The following is a 13,148-nucleotide window of genomic DNA, read 5'->3' as shown; positions in this document are numbered from 1 at the left end:
GCTTCACGGCTGGGGTGGGGGGCGCTGCTCTGCTCAGAATCCTGATTTAGCACCGTTGTACACACCCTTCTGCGTCGCTTTGCCTTTTTCTCCTGCCAGAGAGAGAGTACTTGAGCCAGTGATTCCCCCCAGTGAGGCAGACCTGCCCTGTGTTTCTGCCTACACACTCCCACACTCACACTCACATGCACTCACACTCTCACTCACACTCTCACACACACTCACACACTGCACTGTGTTTCTACCCTGCTGGATTCTGCCAAGCTGGGTTCTGCCATTTTCTAGATGGAATAGAAGTTTTACACGTCGAACAGGTCTCCATTTCTTGCTGCCCAGACATGACTTGGCCCCGAGGAGGTGCGGTTCGGCCCTGCGGTGTACTTCCAGCTCGGCTGACATAGGGAGGGTGGTGTGACCTGGGCTGGGAAGGGCAGGCAGGAGCCAGCAGATCTGAGGCATCTTCTCGTGACAACGATCCTCCCCGTCCCCCAGGCCTTCCGGCCGATGGGCCTGGGAGCTCTAAAATATCCAGGTGTTTCTTCTCACACATGTGTGAACCTGGAAACAATCCCAGGCCTTTGGCGGAGCAGCCCAGATGGACTCACAGCTGTGGAGGGGGCGAGGGATAGACGAAGGCCAGAGCTCAGAGTAAGAAAAACCGGGGTCGATGCTTGGCCGGGACCTCTTCCGCTGTGTGTCTTTGGCCCTGGCAAAGCCTCTCTGGGCTTCAGGCTCCTCAGCCAGAACACGGAGGCTTTATTTCCAATTTCCATGGATTGTTGTGAGGCTGGAACGAGGCGGCATATATGAGAGGGCTTTGTAAACTGTTAAACCTATTCAAACCCAGTCTGCTCTGTTGCTCCGTGTTTTCTGGGTGGAGTGGCTGCACACACGCGGCGTGAGTGCCTCCTCCCTCCAGGGTGGCGTTTGCTTTCCTGCCGGGTGCTGGGGGTGGAGCCGCGGGGAGGCAGCCCTGCCACCTGGCTGGCCTGCGTGCAGAATCCGTGGCTCCTGGCCATCGTGGCAGCACTCCAGTGGCCGATGACCAGGGGACACTCATCTAGATGGCCGGGACAGAGGTTGTGCTCCGAGGGCTGAGGGTCCCAGACGACTCTGAGCAGCTTCCTTCCCAGAGCCTGAGCTCGGGGACTTTACTCAGTCCATCGTCCCGTCACCCCAGGACAGGAGCCAGGAGTAAGGCAGGAGGGACGGGCACGAGGGACCACGATCGGACCAGGAGTCATCAACGGTCTGGACTCCAGGCCGGGCTCTACCCTCCACCCAAAACACCCGTGGGACCCAGGCAGTCCCTCTGCCCCTCTGAGCCCCGACGTCCTCACCTGTGGGGAGTCTGTTCCCTCCTCTTCCCGCTCCAGGCATTGGAATGGGTAGAGCCGGGTGCCCCCCCTCCGATTCTCCTGGGAGCCTTGTTTCCAGCCCAGGGCCCGTGGCCCCGGCTGCGGGACCTGGTCCGGCCCGGCTGCTGTTGTGCGCTCAGTTCTGGCTTGGTGGCAGGGCCGTGTTGCTGGCAGGTCAGCATCTAGCTGGGTGCCCTTTGCCCCCTCCTCAGCGCCCACTCCTCTCTGCTTCAGCCCTAATTATGGGCAGGAAGTGATGTTATTCGGGTCACTTAATTGGCCTAACCCTCATGGTTTAGAGAAACAGAGTGAAACCAATGGCACTGAATCCTGACTCAGACTCTTCAGCCTGAATGACCGGGGGCTGGTCACAACTTCTCTGGGCCTCAGTTTCCCCACGTGAGGTATGGAAGCCATCTCACCCGTTTTGCTGAATTCTTAAGAGGGTTGGTAATAGTTCCTTTCCTCTGACCCCTGCCTCCCTGCTCCCAGCTGGCCCGGTCTGCATCCCAGCTGGCCCCCTGGAGGGCCACAGCCGTGGCTCCCTGGAACTGGCAGGCTGGTCAGCTTCCTCCCTGCTGGCCCCGCCCTGCCTGCGCTCGCAGCTCCTAACGCCCTTTATGCTACCTGCACCCGCCGTCAGGAGGGGGAGAGCCTCCAGCACCTGGTCCCCCCTGTGCCTTTCATTTTTCTAGGAAAGTTCTTTTGGCTGATACCTGGGCCTTCTCATGCCAGGGGAAAATGGGAGTGGCTTGTGGTTTGGCTCACGTGGCCAGTGGAGGACGGCTTGCTTCCACTGGGTCCCCTTGCCCCTCACCAAACCGCAGCGTAGTTTTCTGTTCTGGGTCTTTCTCCATCTCAGGGGCAAAGCGGCATCGTTGGCCTTTGCATTTCCAGCACCCCACGGTGTCTGACAGAGAGCAGGTGTTTGCAGCCCGTGTTTTGAAGGGGAGGGTGCTGCGTTCAGGCTATCTAGTTTCTTAAGCTGGTTATGCCATTACTCAGCTCTGAGGTCTGTGACCCCACTTTCCTCATCTGGTAGGTGGGGGCACTCAGCTAGTCTGTAAGTCTCTGGGTTCGGTGTGGCTGCGTGGCCGCCTGGGGCACCCGCTTCCTGCTGGTGGAGGGAATCATGACTGACAGTAGTTATCTGGAAATGACCTCTTGGAAAACATCCTTCCTGAGGAAAAGGCTGGCTGCTGCTCATCTGTTGTGAAACTGGACAAGGTCAGGGTGTGGCTGTCTCATCTCCCCTGTGGGGTGATGTCAGGGGCTTTTGTTAAGGGTGTACTCACCACTTCCCTCATCTACAATTTTTTGGTCAATTTTAGCAAGGACCATTTGGCTATGTCTCCCCTGCCCCCCGTACCCCCAACCCTGCCCTAGATGCTCACACCCAGGCGCCAGGCCTAGCCCAGGACACATGAAAGGATGGAGTACCTTCTAGAACATTATTCCTATTTGTTTTCATCCGAGTTTAGAGGGATTATGTTTTCAGAAAAAACAACTCTGAAACATTATTGGGAAACTTTCAACCAAACTCTGGTGTAAAGTCCTAGAGCCTTGGGGTTGGAAGGTTCCCAGAGGCGGCAGTCCCCTCCCCTCCCCAGAGCAGGACTGCGCTCTCCTCTGTGAGCTCTGCCGCGAGGCGGCTCTCGGCCTCCTGACAGAGGTAGGCAAGCTGCTTGTTGGGCAGCAGGAGCCGCAGTCCTTCCTGCCCCCGAGAGGAAAAGGGCCTCCCTGTAACTTCCACTCAGCCCTGCTTCTGCCTCCGGAGCTGGGGAAAGAGGAAGTCTGCGTTTCCCACACGGCAGCCACTGTTGTTTAAAGGTGGCTGCCATGTCTTTCCTTGGTCTGTTAACCTCAGGCAGTTGTATCCTGGAAAGAAACAAACAAAAAACAAGAAACAGTGCATTTTGTTTATTTTCCAAACTTTGACTGAAAACTGTACTCTCCCCTGGAGAGCCCTCACACTCCTACAGTTTGAGGGTCACCAACAACTCCCCAGACGGACAGAGCCAGCCTCCTCTCCCCAGGGTGCCAGGCTGCAGGCTCATGTTTTAGATGCCATTGGCACATCCTTGGATCAACACAAAAAAATGCTGAACTCTTCACTGCTCCTCTAATGTCTCCCCTCCCCTGGGTTAGCCAAGTATCTCGTTTGTTCATTCACCTTATATTTAATGAGGATCTGCGATGTGCAGAGCTTGGACAGGAGCTCAGTTCTTTGGGCTAGAAACCCTGGAGTCACCTTTGCTTCTCCGCTTCTCATCTTCATTTCCAAGGGGTTCCCAGTCTTGAGTAAAGAAACCTATTGCTCTAGTGAACGTTTCCGGTCCCATCCCTGGAAGGCAGGACACCGGGTGACTGAGAGCGCTGACTTTAGAGCAGCTCATCTTGGGTTCCACTCAGCCTCTTTGTTTTACTTCATCTTTCCTAGTCCGTTTCCTTTCTGTTAAGTAGAACTAATAATAGTACCTACGGCAAAGGGCCCTCGTGCAGATCAAATTAGCTAATACGTGCAAAACGGAGGTGAGGATGTGTTTGCCAGGGTGGAGAGGATATCCCAGGCTGAGGTCTCCAAACCAGCACAGGCCCTGAGGCGGGGAGCTGCAGGCTGCATCTGGAAGGCCTTCCGGACCAGGTGCTGGGGCAGGGGGCCACCGGCCAGCGGAGGGGGCAGGACTGCGCGGCCTGTCTGCCTTAGCTAAAGGGTTTGGAGCTGTCCTGCAGGCAGCAGTGGGAAGCCATGGCAGGGAGAGAGACGATGGGGTTGACGTTTTAGACGGGCTCTCTACCTGTAGTGTGGCACCCGAGCCAAGACGGGAGGCAGGAAGAGCTAGAAGCATCTTGACCGTGGTCCAGGTGAGGGTGGACACGAGCAAGAGCCTGGGGGCAAGAGGAGCAGCTGGGCATGAGCAGCGTCGAGCAAGCAGAATTGCCAGGTCTTGGCTGCCGTGGGGATGGAGGTGCCCTCTTCAGGGGCAGGGACCAGGGCCCTGGGCTTGGCTGAGATGGCAGCCACAGACGGCGGTCACGGCGACAATCATAATGAGCTCAGCTTTGGGCATGTTGAATTGGAGGTGCTGGGCTGCGTGGGGGGTGGGCGACGTATGGGTTCAGCTGCTTCCGGGACAGTGATGTGGGCTAAACGTGCAGGGGTGGCGGGCGGGGAGGTGAGAGGAGGGTGCAGGACCGAGCCCTGGAGGGACCTCACCCGGCGAGGGGTGGGTGGAGGGAGAGGAGCCCCAAGGGAAACTGAGAAGGAACAGAGGGAGTCACAAAGCCGGGAAGGTGGATAGTAGCTGTGTCCCAGAGAGGGCCAGGGCTGGGGGACCAAACCTGTCCGAGCATTAGGCCCTGAGGAAGGCCTCGTGCCTAGTGCCAGGGCAGTCGCGTGAGGAAGTGGAGACGGTGGCTACGCGCTGAGTTTTCAAGACGCGTGGCTGTGCTTGGAGGAAACCAGAGTGGCTGCCGAGAGGCCACTGTGCCGAGGGAGGGATGTTAGGTCTCTTGTTGTGGATGGGAGCGCCTCGTTGTCTATCGGCTGCCAGGAAGGAGCCAGCCGAGGGGGTAACCAGGAGCATGGGGCTGGGGGTGGGGGCGTGCCCCAGGCAGGAGGTGGCCTGGCGCGGAGCTGCGTGGGGGGTGACCCCCGCGTCTGGAGGAATAGAGCTGCAGGGGTGGGGTCTGTGTGTCCCCACCTCCAGGACATACTTGTTAAATTAAATCAGGGGCCCAGTGAGCCCAGGATAAGACAGGAGGCAGGGCAGAGTTCACCTCATCCAGTGCTTTCAGAGCAAATTAATTTCACTTTGTCGTTATTGGCCATATGCAAAATAAAAGGTGTCAGTTAGCACTGTTGCTCTGGGGTAGCCTCTCTTGTTTGGGGGTTCTTGGTCCCCTCAAGACCTGACCCTGGCCTCCAGAGGCTTCCAGTCTACTTGAAATGCGACAGAAGAATAATGATAAGTGACAGATTATGGGCTTTCAACCTCATTAATTTGAAACACAAGGGACTGACAAAAGGGGAGGCTTTTAATTTATTAGGTATATAAAATGGGATATTTTTATTAACTACCAATAGAGTCATCAGCTGACAGGGAAATTATTTTAAATTGCAGGGCATAAATTGTACATAAGACAGCTCATATCGTGAAAAGGCTAACCTGCATGGCCGTCCCCTGGGTTGGCACATCCTCCTGGGTGCATGTAGCATGGTTGTCCCGGGGACAGCGGCATTGGGATGCAGGAGGGGTCCTGATCCCAAGGCTTCAGGGCCCACTGCTGAAGGAATAGACCCTGAGTTAGTGATGCCTTCCTGTCAGGGCCTTCCCGTAGCAGAGAGGGGGCTCAAGTCACACCCAGAAACTTACATGTAATGTCACCTGGCCCTGAGATCCAGGGACGTATCAGCTAAGCTGTGACCTGACCTCTCTAAATTTGCTAACCCTAATATAATTTACCAAAACGGTGAACCCGTTCCTTCATTCATTCACCCATCCAGTCAACAAACCTTTATTGCAGTGCTACCCTGTCCGGCCTTGAGATTCCAGAAAGAATTTAGACCCACCCCTTGCCTCTGGGAACCGCCTGTCCTAGACCTTGGTCCTCTGTAACCCAGGGCAACAGGCACCCTACTGGGAGGTGTGTGTGGAACACCACCGGCCACAGAGCCGGGAGCCACGCACTCCTCCCAGTGCCCCAGGGCTGGGCAGGTTTCACAGAGGGATGATGCTTTCACCGAGCCTTGTACACACGGAGCAGAGACCTTGTATGTTGGGGCATTTTTGGGAATGGGGGGATGTGGGAAGAGAAGGAAGTGTGCCTGCCCTCCAGGGGAGATGGAGGCTGCCTAACTCCAGTGGGCGTAGGGTTTCCATCCGCTCGCAGGCGCCCAGCGGTCTGGCTGGAGGCTGACGGTTTTGAATTGCCTGCACCAGCTCAAAGGCAATGGCCAAGGCACCTCTTTTGAGCTGAATGGATGTGGGACCCCTGAGATCCCAAGACCCTCAGAGAGAAGACCTCTCAGCCTGGCCTGGCCTGGCCTGAGCACGGAGAGCTGAGCAGAGAGGAGCAGGGAGCATCACACACCCAGGTGGCTCCAGTACGGAAGGGGTGCTGAGCTTGATAAGGAAATTCTGGATAGCAGCCTCCACCGAGCTCACATCCATCGCCTGTCCCACTTTAATTAACGCTCCCTTGATAGATCACAGCACACACGGGGAACTGAAGCCGGGGAGTGTGCTCCAGGGACAGCGGCTGCTCTGGGCTCCGGGCTCCGCGGGCGATTTACTGCAGCACCGCTCTTGACTGTTACACGGGCTTGGTGGGCTGGGAGAGAGACAGAAAGAGAGACGGAGCAACAGGAAAGACACCATCGACACGGCCCAGACAGAAGGCCTCGCCAGACCATCTTTTGAAGTCAGAGAGTTATGGATCTAAGAGGCTGCCACCTTAGCAACCGCCTCAGTGGTGATGGTGTCACATCTCGTCTAGTGCTTTGTATTTTTTTTTGGAGTGTTTCACATATATTAGCAGATCTTTTCCCTGGCTGACTTCCCCTGCTTGACTTTTAGATTTCAGCCTTGACGTTTCCTTCTCCAGGAACCCTTTCCAGCCACCCCCATGCCCTGAGTGAGGTACTCATCCTAGGAGTTGACTTAGCACCCAACTCTTACTCTTGTCATTGAGTGTCTAATGTTGCATTGTAAATGCAGTTTCTTGCTTACAGCCCCTTCCCTGGCAGCAGGGACTATATTGGATTCACTGCTGTATTCCCAGAACCATGAGAGTACCTAGTACCTAGCAGGCAAGGTTGAATGATTGATTGAATGAATCAATGAATGACAAAGCAGTGGGGTGGGAGTGGCAGATTTACTCCCCCTTCAAGCTTTAGAGGAGAAAGCCGAGTCTCTAGAAGGCTGAGAAGCTGAAGGCCACAGCCTCTGGGTCCGGCGTATGCTTTCTGCATCCTAGGGGACCGAGGGCCTCAGCAGGTGGCCGCCCGGGAGCTGGCTGTGCCCGCTGCGGCTCTCCCCGCCAGCAGCTCTTCAGCTCACCTCCTCGGTCCCAGCACCCCTACACTCGGATCCGCCACTGGCCATGGATTGCCATGGTTACCACGCCAGCCTCTGTGTGACATTTTGGTTTTATTTGTTAAATATTTAAACGCTTGGGCTTAACCCTTTCTGCCTCAAAGGGGGCTTTCCTGCCCCTGGTGCTCCCTTCCCACCAGGTCAAGGCACCTCGCCCCGCTCCCCAGCCTTGGCGTCTCAGGGCCACCTAGACCCGAAGGCGCTTGCGTGCCCAGTGTGACAGCAAGGCTTGCTCCTCCGCCGCCTGTATTGAGTTTCTGCTTGTCACTTGGAAATGTCATCCCCATGCCATGCTTCTCGACAGGGCATATGTTGTGTCTGTGAACAGGTGTGACGCCGCGGCCCCGGGCATGTTAAGACTTGCCCCAGCCAACCAGGAGGGACAGTCCAGACCCCTCCGTGTCACCTGTTGGGGCGCGTTGGCCTCCGGGCAGGCACCTCCAGGGGCGTGCTCAGCTGCAGGAGTCCAGGGTGCCGAGGCCATCCTCGGTCTTGAACCTGGCAGGGGGAGGCGCGCCTGGCAGGGGAGGGGCCGGTGTTTGTGAATGGACCGGCGGGCCCTCCGCCGCCCACTCCTCCTCCTCTGCTGGCTCCGAACAAGGCCCCGGAGAAGAGGAGGCGCTGAATCTGCCTCCTCGGTGTGTTACCTTGGAAACCACACACTTGTCCTTGCCTGGGCTGTGTGACCCGAGGGGAGCTTCTAGCGTAATTCAGGGATACAAGAAACCACCGTCCCTACCTGGGCAGCAGAGCGCAAGAGGTTCTGAGAAGACACCCTGAGGGGCCACCTCGCAGCAGGGGCGCCCTTCTCCCGGGTGCTCTGCCCTGGACGGCTGCGTGAGCTGGGAAGAGCCACTACTTCGCTCCAGCTGCAGGCTTTTTGTTTGTAAAGGAAGCAGATTGAATAGGCTGATCTCTGGGGCCTCTGATTGTTTCCAGGATTCCGTGTCTGAAGGACGCTGGTGACAAGGAGAGAAAAGCGCAGGAAGAGTAGCTGTGAACCGGCTTTGGCAACAGGCCGATGGCAGAGTTTGCATTCAGGAGGCCCTTGTAGGGACCGTCCGAGCAACTCCGTCCCCTCTCGCAGCTGCCTGGCCTCTCTCTCCAGAAAGAGAGTTGGCTGGCCCTTAGGAGAGCCTCACCATGAGGTAGGAAACAACCAGAAGGACGGGGTTTTGGCTCTGGCTTCTTAAAATTTAAAAGTGACTCCTCTCCAGTCTCTTGTAACTATAAACTGGCCAGACACTGTAAAGCTCTAAGATAATTAAAATAAGCGACCACATTCCCCTCCTCAGTGTTCAGTTCCATCCTCCTTCCACGAATGCAAACTATCACTTCTCCAGAGCGCCTGGGGAATGAATGTTCAACCTAAAAGAATAGTCTGTTTCTCTGAGAGCGCCAATGTATACCACCTGTGACTTTCAGAATGGATTCATTCCACTTTGTGCAGTTGCTGTTTTTTATTTATATTTTTTGAGGTATCAGGGCTGGGGATTGAACCCAGAACCTCATGTGTGGGAAGCTGGCACTCAACTACTGAGCCACATTGGCTCCCCTTTTGTTTTTTTAAAAAAAGATTTATTTATTTATTTCTCTCCTCCCCACCCCCCGCAGTTGTTTGCTCTCTGTGTCCATTCGCTGTGTGTTCTTCTGTGTCTGCTTCTATTCTTGTCAGTGGCACGGGAATCTGTGTCTCTTTTTGTTGCATCATCTTGCTGCGTCAACTCTCTGTGTGGGCAGCGCCATTCCTAGGCAGGCTGGACTTTATTTCGCGCTGGGCAGCTCTCCTTACGGGGCGCACTCCTTGCGTGTGGGGTTCCCCTACACGGGGGACACCCCTGTGTGGCAGGGCACTCCTTGCGCGCATCAACACTGTGTGTGGGCCAGCTCCACACGGGTCAAGGGTTTGAACCACGGACCTCCCGTGTGGTAGGCGGATGCTCTATTCATTGAGCCAAGTCCGCTTCCCTCCCCCAGTTTTTAATGACCGTCTTTTCCACCAGGGCAGCTGTTCTCAATCAGGGACATGCGTCTGATTCCCTGTGCCAGGCTGGTGGAGCCCACTGCCTGGCATGTGTGTTCTCAATGCACCCCAGGGGTGCCCATGTATATTCCTGGTTAAGAATCATTGTGTTCTGTTTTAAGCTCCACTAGGGCAGCATCTTCTCTTAATCATCTTTGTAGCCACCCCTGCTGTACCTAATAAAGAGCCTTGTATATAGTAGGGGCTCAATAATTCTAAAACTAAGCTTAATCCTCTCTGGGGATTTGGAAAATTGGAAGGCACCATACAGTTTTTCGTGTTTGGAGGCTTCTTTACACTGCCTTGTCCCACCAAGAAAATTCTGATAATTCTGGTTTTCTGTTTATCAGCAATCTAGTTAAATGACATTTTCCTGTTTTTAAAAGAAAAATGGCAGAACCACCTGACTCAAATTCTCCAAAGCCCAATTATTGCAGGCAATTCAGCTGAGCAGAGTCCTGTTTCCTCTGAACACACCACCTCGTACAAACCTGTGGATGGTGGCAGGGGCGTGGGAGTCCTTGGTCAGTAGACCTGGGGTCTGAGCGGTGACATTGCCGTTTTCATGTAACCTTGGATAAGCTGATGGTTCATGGATGTGGGTGTGCCTGCTGGGGGCCTTATGCATAGGCGGCGGGCCCTCAGAGCTGGGAGCCTGCCTCAGTTTACCTGCCTGCCCTCCCCACCCCTGATCGGCTGGAGTCTCGAGGCCCTGGCTGTCTGACTGCGCCCAGCACCTGGTCTTGGCCTCTTCTCTTCCCCGCCCTCCAAGGGGCTGGCTCCAGCTTTCTGTTCCCATTCTCCGCTTGCCTGGAGCTACAATCCAGGGTCCCTGCAGTCCTGGGCCCTCAGGATCAACCTGCCCCCCCCCCCAAGCCAGCGCCACCTGGGGGGAGTCTGGTCTCCCCTGTAGACACTGTTTGCCCTCCCCTGTTTCCTCCTCCTTCTGCTGCTCCCCGTGGTAGGGTGCCGGCACCCTTGCACCCAAGCCCTGAGTCGGACGCCCAGGTCTTCTCTTCCTCAGATGAAATGTCCCCAGCTTCCCTGGACTTAGGAGCCTCCTCCTCACTCCCCACATGCTGGGCAGGATCCGCTTGGTCTGTACCTGCCTGGGCTGGGGTGCTGCACTGACCTCCAGGCACAGCTCTGCCCTGGTCAGTCCAGACATCTTTCTCCCTCTGTCACTGCATCCAAAGATCCCTTCCTCCCCTGCTGCACCTTTTGACTCCTGTAGCCCACATCGGGTGGACCGTTTACTAAAACCCTGTCTATTTTTTTTTTAAAGATTTATTTATTTATTTATTTCTCTTCCCTTCCCCGCCCCCCACCCCAGTTGTCTGTTCTCTGTGTCTATTTGCTGCGTCTTCTTTGTCCGCTTCCGTTGTTGTCAGCGGCACGGGAATCTGTGTTTCTTTTTGTTGTGTCATCTTGCTGTGTCAGCTCTCTGTGTGTGCGGCACCATTCCTGGGCAGGCTGCACCTTCTTTCGCGCTGGGCGGCTCTCCTTACAAGGTACACTCCTTGTGCATGGGGCTCCCTTATGTGGGGGACACCCCTGCGTGGCAGGGCACTCCTTGCACGCATCAGCACTGCACGTGGGCCAGCTCCACACATGTCAAGGAGGCCCGGGGTTTGAACCGTGGACCTCCCATGTAGTAGACGGACGCCCTAGCCACTGGGCCAAGTCCACCGCCCAAAACCCCATCCTCACGGCAGAGCTGCCAAGCTATAGGCTCCCCACGCCTGCCCGGACCTCCCATCCTTGCCTGCGCGCTTGGTTTTGGGGCCAAGAACTGCCCCGGCATCACCTCTCTTACATTTCCCTGCGTTGGCTTCCGCCCCTCGTTCCTGAATGTCAGGGTCTACTAGCCGATGCCTCGGCTCCACCTGTTTGCAGACCCTCTTGGCTTCCTGCCCTCCCATGTTGGACGAACCTGACTATGATCGCTCAGTCCAAACCCTTGATCCGAATGTTGAGCCAGAAATGGAATCTGGGGAAGTAACCTTTCTTTTGTTGGATTAAAGCTGGGAGGAAGGGAGAAAAAGAAATCCAAGGATTCGCAACACCGTTTCCATTCTAAAAATTCTGAGGCTTTATCCCCATCCCCCTCCCCACCCCCATCCCACTCCCCAAATAAACCCTACGATTCCAGGTGTGGGCCCTGGCTTCGTGTCACTCACGGCCTAGGAAACAGAAGGGTGGTGTGGTGCCCTTGGCCGCCGGGCAGGTTTGGGTCGTTGCGATGTAGACCCAACAGCAGAGTGTGCGGGGGGAGAGTGTGGACTCCCGGCCACGGGCCCCCGTGGCTCCCACGTTCCTGAAGACACTGCTCGGCTGCAGTAGCTGGGCCGGCTGAGGAAGGGACTGCTGGCCCGTGGGGTGGGGACTGCTGCCCCACGGCTACGCCGACCATAGCCATGAACCAGAGATGAGCTGACCAGCCACACAGGAGCATCCACCAGGTGCAGAGCAGCCACAGCTCTGAACCTGATACCAGGAGTCCACTCAGCAGGCACGCTGGGCGGGGGTCAGCTCCGTCCCTGCTGCCTGCCTGCCCTGGTACCGCGGACATGCCCTGCTCCCCGCTACGCCCAGTTCCCTCACTGGCGCAGCCAGGGCAGAGAACTAAGTGCTTGCCCACCTCTCTGTGGCACCTCTTGCCGGAGTGTGCTAGAAACCCTCTTGATCTGTGAGCCTAGAGAAATGATCACCACTGGGTGTTTGTGTGGAGCTGGGGAGAATGAACCGTGTGGGCAGGGTGATATTTGATTTCCTGCTGCTGTTAGAAATAGCAACTGTTCACCTCCCCTGGGGATGGACATAAGGTGATTCATTCATTCAACAGAGCTATTGAGGGCTGCTCTGAGCAGGCTGTTGCAGGGACCTGCCCTAAGAGATAAGCACACAAATCCTCTCGCACCTTGGCAGCAAGTGCTGAGTGCTGAGCCACCAGGAGAGCCGGTGGATGGAGGGCAGGTGTGCCCCCCCCCTTCCACCGGGGTGGGGGTCCGGGGGAATGACTCCAGGTGCTGCGCAGCCTGTCAAGATGGGCCTTGAAGGCTGGGTGGAGTTCTAGCAGGTGCGGGCGGGGAGAAGTGAGGATAGGAAGGGAAGGAGGCTGCCCCAGACCCTGGTGAGGCGGAGGCATCCGTGTCTGCGTGAGCAGCAGCCCCAAACTGCCTACTGGAAGGGGCCTAGGGTGGGCAGTCTGATGCGGGGAGAGGGCAGTTAGGGAACTTGTGCCCAAGTTGCATTGGCCAAGCGTCTTACCTAAGATGGAGAAAACGTCAGTAGTCAGTATCGGAGACCGAGGCGCAGGACTGCGGGCGGCACGTCTGGTGTAGGTTATGGTAGAAGTCGACCACCCTACCCCAATCTTTGGAAGCACCCCAGGATTGGCTTAGTGGACAGGTTGGAAAGTCTTCCTTGAGGGATCTTTAGGAAGAAAGATGACAGCCACCCAGTATGCTCTTTTTCAAGAGTCAGAGGAATGGATAACACCACTCTCGGCCCCAGAAGCCTGAGTTTTGTGATCCCTAATGGAACTCAGTCCCACCGGGCACGAGCGCCTTGCAGGGAGCCCGAGCTGGCTTGCTCTGTCGGATCTTTTTAGATGGTTTGTAGGAACTGCACTCATCAGACTTTACAAGAACCTTAGGTTTTTACAGT

General features: G+C 56.2%; 1 protein-coding gene across 4 annotated transcripts in view; it reads left to right on the top strand.

Annotated features, from left to right (window-relative positions):
• Window positions 1-13,148, top strand: part of KCNN3 (potassium calcium-activated channel subfamily N member 3) — a 168,504-nt gene that overhangs the window by 49,582 nt on the left and 105,774 nt on the right. The window lies entirely within an intron of this gene.

This window comes from Dasypus novemcinctus, chromosome 13 (assembly GCF_030445035.2).
Source record: "Dasypus novemcinctus isolate mDasNov1 chromosome 13, mDasNov1.1.hap2, whole genome shotgun sequence".
Classification (NCBI taxonomy): Eukaryota; Metazoa; Chordata; class Mammalia; order Cingulata; family Dasypodidae; genus Dasypus; species Dasypus novemcinctus.
The sequence above is the reverse complement of the archived record's forward strand: the minus strand, read 5'-3'. Positions and strand labels throughout refer to the sequence as shown.